The following is a 9555-nucleotide window of genomic DNA, read 5'->3' on the forward strand; positions in this document are numbered from 1 at the left end:
GAGCTGAAATAATGACTAAAGTAATAGGAAATAGAAATATAACAGTTAGGTTAAACAAACATAACAAATACCCAAAACATTCAAAAGTTTAACAGTAATCAATCTCTTCATGAGATGCATAGGATGTTTTTCTGTCCAAGAACCATGTTAACCCAATAGTATAAAACATAAAATGTTTTTTTTTTTTTTTTTTCAAGAATCCCATGAGTGATTTTTTAATAATAAAACAATGTTAGTGATAACCCAACTCAGTTAAACTTAATAATAAAACAATGTTTAGTAATTTTTCAATTAAAAGACAAATTGATATCACCAAAATGTAAAATTATCTCCTTTTCACTCACAATCAATTTGAGTAAAATTTGAATTGCCTCCCTCCGTTTTGAACTTTTTTGCATATCTAACCTCTGCTAACCACTTGAAGTCTGAGTACCTATTTATAGTGTTGTTGGTTTATCGAAATAATAAACCAACAATATCGGCTACAGTGTTTGTACTTCAAATGAACTGCTAGGTTTGTTTATAATTAGAAGAGGTATTTATATAATAGGTAATTAATGCAAATCTTGCGGATACCAAAAGAGTCCCAAAGGGACATGATGTTTAATAAAAAGATTTCGTTTTCCAACGATTATATGGCATTTGAACAGACTCATTTTAAATTCAGTCATTTACAATAATAAATCTCATAATTAACGCATGCATCCCAAAAGTCAGGTTCCAAAACTAATTAATAAAAAAATCAAAAAAAGAAAAAAAAATTCTCAAAACTTTGGACGGGAAAACTCACAAATCTGATTGGCCAATAAGTTATGGCTTTATTATATAGGAAGATACATATTTAGTCTAAAATAATGGTCTTATCCAAAATCATTAATTTTTTTTTTCCAAAATGATTCTAAAAAAAGCCCTCAATATATATATATATATATATATATATATATATATATATATATATATATATATATATATATATATATATATTTATTTATTTATTTATTTATTTATTTATAAAAAATGCTACTACATTTTTCTATTTTAATAGGTTTTATCAAAATAGTGTTGTTTTCACCAAAACATTGTTATTTTTCTCCCAATAGATACAATTAAAGTGTTTTTTTATTTTTTTAAAAAGATACAATTAAAGTTCTACATACTTACAAAAAGAATCCTATCATCATCATCATCAAAGTGATGTTGTTTTCACCAAATCATTGTTGTTTTTCTTCCAATAAATGCAATTAAAGTTCTACATTTACAAAAAATCCTATTGTATTTTTTTTATTTTTTATTTTTAACTTTAGAATAGATCTCATCTACCATTATTTTAAGATAGGGGATCTAGACTTATCTCATTTTTTACTAAAACAAATACTTTTACACAATCCTTTATATATGAATTAGAATAAAATTTTATGAGAACTAATGTCGTCCCCATGAGTGATGAGTCCATGAGAACCACATGCTTAATATATACACAGACTTAATATGCGCATACATCATATGTCTAATATGCACGTATGTTTTAATCCCCTAATTAATCTCATCCATATATATATATATATATATATATATATATATATATATATATATATATATTTAGGTTCTCGTGCGGGTGAGGGCTTCAGGTGCGGTTTAATCTGAACCATTCATCTCGCTTTAATCAACGTCCAGGATTGTCAAAGTTTAAAAAAAAAACACGGTGGCAATTTTGTAATTTTTGCATTTAGGTCAAAATTAAGGTGAGCGGATCTGTGATTAATGTGCGTGAGTTTTGTGCTTAATGTGCGTGTGTTTTGTGCTTAATGTGCGTGAGGTTTGTGCTTAATGTGCGTGGGGATGTGCTTAACGTGAATAGTTGTTAAAACTTAAAGTCTGTGAGTGAATACTTAAAGTGCGTGAGTTTTGTGCTTAATGTGCGTGATGTTTGTGCTTAATGTGCGTGGGTTTTGTACTTAATGTGCGTGAGTTTTGTACTTAATGTCAGTAGTTGTTGAAACTTAAAGTCTGTGAGTTAATATTTAAAGTGCGTGGGTTTTGTGCTTAATGTGCGTGAGGTTATGCTTAATGTGTGTTGGTTTTGTACTTAAAGTGCACCTTAGCTTATACTTATTTGTTCCAGGCACGCGTTTTTTTATTTATTTTTTATTTTTTATTTTCATTGATTTGAGCCGTTGATCTAAATTTGATCAACTACTCAGATTTAACCGCACAACCGCACGGGAAGCTATACCCGCACCTGAACCCTTCCCTATATATATATATATATATATATATATATATATATATATATATATATATATATATATATATATATATATATATATATATATATATATATATATATATATATATATATATATATATATATATATATATATAGTGAAAGGTTCCCGTGCGGTTAAATGCTTCCCGTGCGGATGTGCGGTGAATTAATGTGCGTGAGATTTGTACTCAATGTGTGTGAGTGTTGTGCTTAATGTGCCTGAGATTTGTATTAATGTGCGTGAATGTGTAAAATGCAGCAGAAAATATTGATGTCAGCTTCTTCCCCATCCCCAGTAGCAATTTGCCCCCTCCCTGATGATAATGATGCGGAGGCGAGCTATAGTGGTTAAGAATTATGGGAATAATACAACAGAAATTCACACTTAGTTGCTGTGCAAATTTTACTGTGTGTGCGTCATTTATATAAACATTCAACTGCATTAAAGGTAGCTGATAATCCAGAATCCATGGCCAAATTGAAGGAAGAAGTAACAAGAAGCTTGGGCGTTAATGTGCGTGAGTTTCTATTCTGCTTCCTTCTGAGCTCGTAATTCTGAATACTCCCGCACATTAAGCACAAATCTCACGCACATTGAACACAATACTCAGGCACATTAAGTACAAAACTCACGCATATTAACATGACACACATTAAGTACAAATCTCAGGCACATTAAGTACAAATCTCACGCACATTAAGTATAAACCTCACGTACATTAATCCACCGCACATCTGCACGGGAAGCCACAAATGCACCTGATCCCTTCTCTCTCTCTCTCTCTATATATATATATATATATATATATATATAATTTTAAAAGTGTCAAGCATTTGTTAGGTGTAAGAAAACAGCGGCCTGTCTACCCTCTTCACCTAACACTCACCAAAATGCACGCAGATTTTGCTTTAGCTTACGGCCGACATTAGGAACGTTATGATCTGAGCATGTGCCCACCTATGATTCCATATTCATAATTTTTATATTATAGATTCATAATTTCTATATTGTAGATCCATAATTTCTATATTTTAGATTTATAAAATTTATACTTTACATTCATAATTTTTAAACCGTAAATTCATAATTTAAATACAGTAAATTCATAATTTCTATACTGCAAATTAACTGTAGATTCATAATTTCTATACTGTAAATTCATAATTTCTAAACTGTATAGTTATCAAATTATGAACATATCGTTCTCTGATCTGTGAAAACAGAATTCAACAATTAAAATCTAAAGTATAAATTTTATGAATCTACAATATAAAAATTATGAATCTATAATATAAAAATTATTTATATGGAACCGTGCCCACCTTGCGTGTTCAGAGCATAATTTGCCCCGATATTACAAGCCGCGCCAATTTGGTTATATGTATATGGGCATCACTTATGCATGGATCCATTGATATCTAACTGGACAAACTTGTAAATATTTAAATATTGGCAAATACTGTAGTATTATCCCTTTCTAATTAAATGGTTTTTTTGAATGCTAATTAAATGGTTAAGACATGTGAAATACACATTTTAAACGGTGACATAAAGTTAGTTGTGCACAGGAACAGGGAAAATTAATCAAGAAATTAGTGAAACGTGTAGCGTAAGAAAATGCCGAATGTTGTCTGATCTTAACAATGCTATTTCCCAGGCCAACATCAATCGTATGAAAAACATTTTCTTTTCATCTTTATATAGTTTATATAAGTATTTAATTTTTTCTTTATGAGTTCAAGCCTTAGTGGAGGCGTTATTGGTTCTTTGTGTTTCAGCAGGTTGAGAAAATATATGAACAGATACTACAATGTAATAGAGCCAATAGCATCCAATATATATATATATATATATATAAATCAAGATCAAGAGTCAGAACATGTGAAATACAAGGAAAAGGGATCGAGGTATAGTCCATACAATCTGACTTGGATAGGGCATCCCTAGCAAGAATGTGGACGACCCTATTTGCAAACCGTTTAACAAAAGTGAAGCTACGGTTAACAAACTCTCTACCTATTACTATAATATCATTGATAAGAAGATCAAAAGATGACACAAGATGATTGTGCTGGATAGCGTTGATCACTTGATTGCAATCTAATTCAATCTGGATATTATTAATACGCAGGGGTTTGATCCATTTTAGAGCCTCTCGGACCCTAAGAGCTTCTGCCTTGAGGTTTAATTCCCACTTAATACTTGCAAAAGGTGAAAACGTACTCCTGCCTAAGGATCCTAACAACTCGGCTTAATTAATAAGATTGTTGAGGGATAAATCAATGTGACTCAGCAGTTCGGGAAGGTTAGTGCCTGTTGCCTACAGGAGCCACCCTCCACACGGTTGTCAAGGCTTAATCCCGTGCCCTTATACACAATCTATCACCAAGAAACCAACTGAGCTACCCATGTGGACTAAATATATTTATCTTATTATTTGTGAATATGTAACAATTCACATCATTAAAATTAATCTATGATATAATAACTTTTTTTCCAAAGTGAACAAAAACAATATTATAAATGAGAAACAATAAGAATCAAAGTATATCAATAATAAAGGATAGGGAAGTGGTATACCACTCCATACAATCATGCACAAAAATTATACCCCTAGCAATATAATTAAATGAAAAACTTGATTCTCTAATTTAATCAATTAACAAACACAAAGCTAACATTAGCAAAAGGAGCAGCTAAATGTACATTTTTAATATACTAAATGTATATTATTTTTGTACTGAACGTACATTATACAATATAATGTACACTCAGAACAAAAATAATGTACATCCCCTGAATATAATGTACATTATTTTTGTACTGAATGTACATTATTTTTGTACTAAATGTACATTATTTTACAGCAGATAAAATATGGTTCACACAAGTTGTATGGACCATGGTCCATACAATAATGATTGGAATTATATATTACTCTCACATGAAATTTTGGATAATAGATAGAAGCCCAAATGTTGAAAGCACGAATGCAATAGCGAATGAGATTAAAATGTACATAAGGGCCCTATTTGGTAAAATAGTAAGCGTATTAGTCAATTTTGGCTTATTTAACCACTATTAACTTTTTGACTTGGTTAAACAATCTATATGAGTGTTTGATTAATTAGCTTTTTGTAACAACTTATTACTCCAAAATGCTAAAATTCAAAAAACTACTCAAAGTAACTTTTTAGATCAGCTTTTTGAGAAAGTCATTGTATATGTAATCAGCTAATGCTATCAACTAGTCAAACTCACTAACCCAATAAGCTAATAGCTATGTACCAAACACCGCCAATATATTTTACATGAAAATCGTAAAAATCACATTAAAAAAAAATTAAATCAAGTTAAACTCTAAAACAATGTAATTGGTACAGGTCATACGTTTGAAAATTGATGATATATGATCTATTTTGATTTCATCCTCTTTATAAACAAAGAGTTATCAATGAGGTTCTATAAAAAGTAATTTTTTGTTAACGTTTTCAAGGAGAATGAGGGAAAGTTACCTTATACACGAATAATCCAAAGGTCTTGTGGTCCAGCAGCATAGTTGTGATTTTTCAAATAAGAGGTCTTAAGTTCAAACTTCAGTGTAGGAACATTGACTCTTTGTCTTCAGTAAGTTAAGAAAATATGTATTAACATATATTACATTCTAATAGAGTCAGTAGCATTTTAAAAAAATAAAAAAATAAAGGCTCATAATAATAGAACATGTAAATTGAATTTCTTGTGTGATTCTAAGAATTGAGTCCTATGAAATTAGAATAAATTCGATGAAATTGAAATCACGTACAAAAAAAAATCTAATCTTTATTTGGTGTGTAGTTCAAGAATGAGAATGGCATTAATTATTCGGCGAGGATCGGATATAGCACCAATGTGATGGAGCATGCAATAAGAATAACTACAAGATTGGGTGTTTGTCTGTATGTAATCATTTGCAAAAGATACATACAATCCTTCCTGGATTACGAGGGCCACAAGCCTTACATAGGTTACAGCGTTACACCATATCTTTTAGATTCATGTACTACATTGTCCTACTTATATATATATATATATATATATATATATATATATATATATATATATAGAGTAAGGTTCAAGTGCGGCGGTGTCTTTAGGTGCGGCGGTGCAGCGTCACCAATAGTTCAACAAATATACACCATCAACGTTAGGAAAAATGCACCACAAAAAAACACACAAAAATTATGTACGCATCACCAAAAGCACACCATTAGGTGTGAGTAATAACACAGTGTTCGGAAATACACCATTGGGGTGTGGTAAGTTATGATGAAGGAGGATATAAACGAAGAAGGGCATCAATGTAACTACACAAGCTTTTGAATTCTGTTATAATCGCCTCAGTCTTTATTGGCTATAAAAGCTTGTATCGTTCTTCTTCTCTGTATCATTTTTTACCATCCTCAATATATCATACAAGTTCATGCACTACACTCTATCATGGTATCAGATGCCCGATGGGGCTCCTACGCCGCCGCCCTCTCCGGCGAGATGAATCCGCAACCTCCGCCGCCGCCTCTAGATCAACAAGCGCCGATCTCTGAATCTCCGATCCATGCTTCAACTTCAGTTCCACAGACATACAGAAGTTCTAACCTGGAAGAAATTGACAATCCTCTTTTCCTTAGCTCTGCAGACAATCCGAGCACAGTGCTTGTCAGTCCTCCTCTGATCGGAAGTTCGAGTTACGGTGTTTGGAGCATTTCTATGCGAATCGCATTAGAAGTGAAAAACAAATGGTGCTTTGTTGAAGGAAGCGTTCCAGCTCCAAGTCAAGCTCAATATGGAGCTTGGAGAAGATGTAACCTGATCGTATGTTCCTAGATATTTCGATCAGTGCACTCGTCCATAGCAGGCAGCATCATGTACTTGGATCAAGGCAAGGATGTTTGGGAGGATCTCAGAAGGAGATTCTCACAGTGTGATGCTCAGAAGATATCAACACTCCAGAATGAAATCTACAGCTTGAAACAGAACAATCAATCTGTAAATGACTATTATACGAAGTGTAAAACCTTGTGGGAGGAGATGAACACATTGCGACCACTTCCGATTTGCAAATGTGTTCCAAGGTGTTCCTGTGATCTCGTTGACAAGATCAGGAACGAACGTGGCACAGATCGTGTCATCCGATTCCTTCAAGGACTCAATGATGATTATAGAAGCTTGAAGTCAAATGTACTCGTCCTCGATCCTTTGCCGGAAGTGTACAAAGTCTTCGTCATGGCTGAAAAAATGGAGAAACAGATTAATCTCATGAATGCTGGAAACCTAGAGATTTTTCAAGCTAATGCAGTCCACAACCAGAGCTCTTCTAATGAGGTAGTGGCTGCTGTGAATACATACACTGCAAGGCGCAATGGCAATGGGAACAAAGGAGCAAAATGTGCTTTCTATGGAATGAGTGGCCACAATATCGATAAATGCTATAAGAAACACGGTTATCCACCGGGGTGGGTGCCGGGATTCAAATCCAAAGGGAAACAACAGATGAGTACAGCCAATGTGTCAAGCAGTCTAGGAGAAATTGGAATCTCTAATGATCAATTGCAGAAACTCATTTCCCTGCTCCAAAATCAGCCTAGCCAGTCCTCTACTACTGCTGTTACTCTTGTTCTAGAATTTAAGGAGATGCCTCATACAGAAGAAGGCAAGTCATCTAAAACACTTGTTAATTCTATTTCTCTTTGTGATGATATTTTTTGTTGTAGCTACTAAACTCTAAGTATCGCGTTTTGATTATAAATTGTAATTGGAATATTTTGGTTTGGTTGCTATAGTATCTGTTTGGTTTGAACCAAATTATAGTAATAATTTGTTGGAGAATAAAAAAAAATGAAATATTAATTTTAAATATTTATTTTAAGGGTAAATATGTCCATTTAACATTTTAGGGGGGGAAATAACCACTTAAATAATTCAGGGGGAAAAAGTGCTATAAGTATATAGCTTAGGGGGAAAAAGTGCCATTTTCCCTTTAATTTAATATGAGTAGAATAGAGTACTAATTATGCCAACTTTGATTGGGATGAGGTTCGAACCTAAGACCTTTCTTATTGAAATCAATGAGTAAGTTAACGGTGAACTAACAGAAATTAACGGAAAAGATAATATTTAACGAAAAGTTAACGGATAATCATATTCATTAAGGATAAATTAGGAAATCTTAAAGAAAAATTAAAATCTGAACCATTCATTTGATTAAAAAATTTGACCGCCATGTTTTCTATCCATTATAGACCTAATTCTCTTGGGCTCTTATTAGTATAGTAGATAAGTATTAAAAAACAGATTATATAAACATAAGATTTGTTAGACAAGGTGGTAAGAAATGTGTTTTGGTTTCAAATTGGCCTAGGTTTGAGTCCTTGCATGAACCCAAGCACAATTTTCTTCAAATCTTTGCTCAACACCGTTAAATTTTGGGATATATATATATATATATATATATATATATATATATATATATATATATAAAACTTTCTTTTGGGATGTGTAATTTATAATGTATTTTATATTCGAATCATTTTACTTTCTTTTGGGATGTGTAATTTATAATGTATTCTATATTCGAATCATTTTATCAAATTAATTATGTTTCATATTTTGTTATAAATATTTTTATAAAATTTTGATATGTTTTATTTTTCGCTATATCCAACAATATTTATAGTTATACTTCAAGTGTTTCATTTTATTTTCAAATTTTCTCTTTTATTTTAATTTTTTGCCCCCACTGAAAAAAATTCCTGAGTCCGCCACTACTATCATGGTTTCTCGCATAATTACCAAAATATTTTGTACCTTGAAGATACTTGATGATATGTTAAACATTGTTCTAATGTTTCATGGTAGGAGAAACAATAAATCCTGCTAGCAAATTCATCACAAATACAATATCATACACATTGGTAGATCTACAATGGGGACAGCTGCCACCACTCACCCCCTCCCCCTAACCCTTATATATATATATATATATATATATATATATATATAAACATAAGAATAACTAAAGATATCAACGGCATAGTTGGTTGAAACTTTGGATTTATTAGGGTATATATGGCATGTGATCAAATTCCACTAATAGCAGTTTTTTGTATTTTTTTTTAATTTCCCTTCTAATCATTCAATAAATTAAATATTTTTTAATTTCCCTTCTAATCATTCAATAAATTAAATATTTTTTCAAGTCTATTTTTTTTGAATGTAATCCACATGTTTATATGAAGATATTCGAATTAAT

At 31.7% G+C, this 9555-nt stretch overlaps 1 long non-coding RNA gene across 1 annotated transcript; it reads left to right on the forward strand.

The window, feature by feature from the left end:
- Positions 1-489: 489 nt before the first annotated feature.
- LOC109157873 lies at positions 490-9178 on the forward strand. The gene is made up of 3 exons (XR_002050297.1): positions 490-601; positions 8636-8641; positions 9165-9178. It is a non-coding gene; the product is annotated as an uncharacterized LOC109157873 (long non-coding RNA).
- Positions 9179-9555: the final 377 nt, after the last annotated feature.

The sequence above is a fragment of the Ipomoea nil genome, unplaced genomic scaffold (genome assembly GCF_001879475.1).
Source record: "Ipomoea nil cultivar Tokyo-kokei standard unplaced genomic scaffold, Asagao_1.1 scaffold2792, whole genome shotgun sequence".
Lineage (NCBI taxonomy): Eukaryota > Viridiplantae > Streptophyta > Magnoliopsida > Solanales > Convolvulaceae > Ipomoea > Ipomoea nil.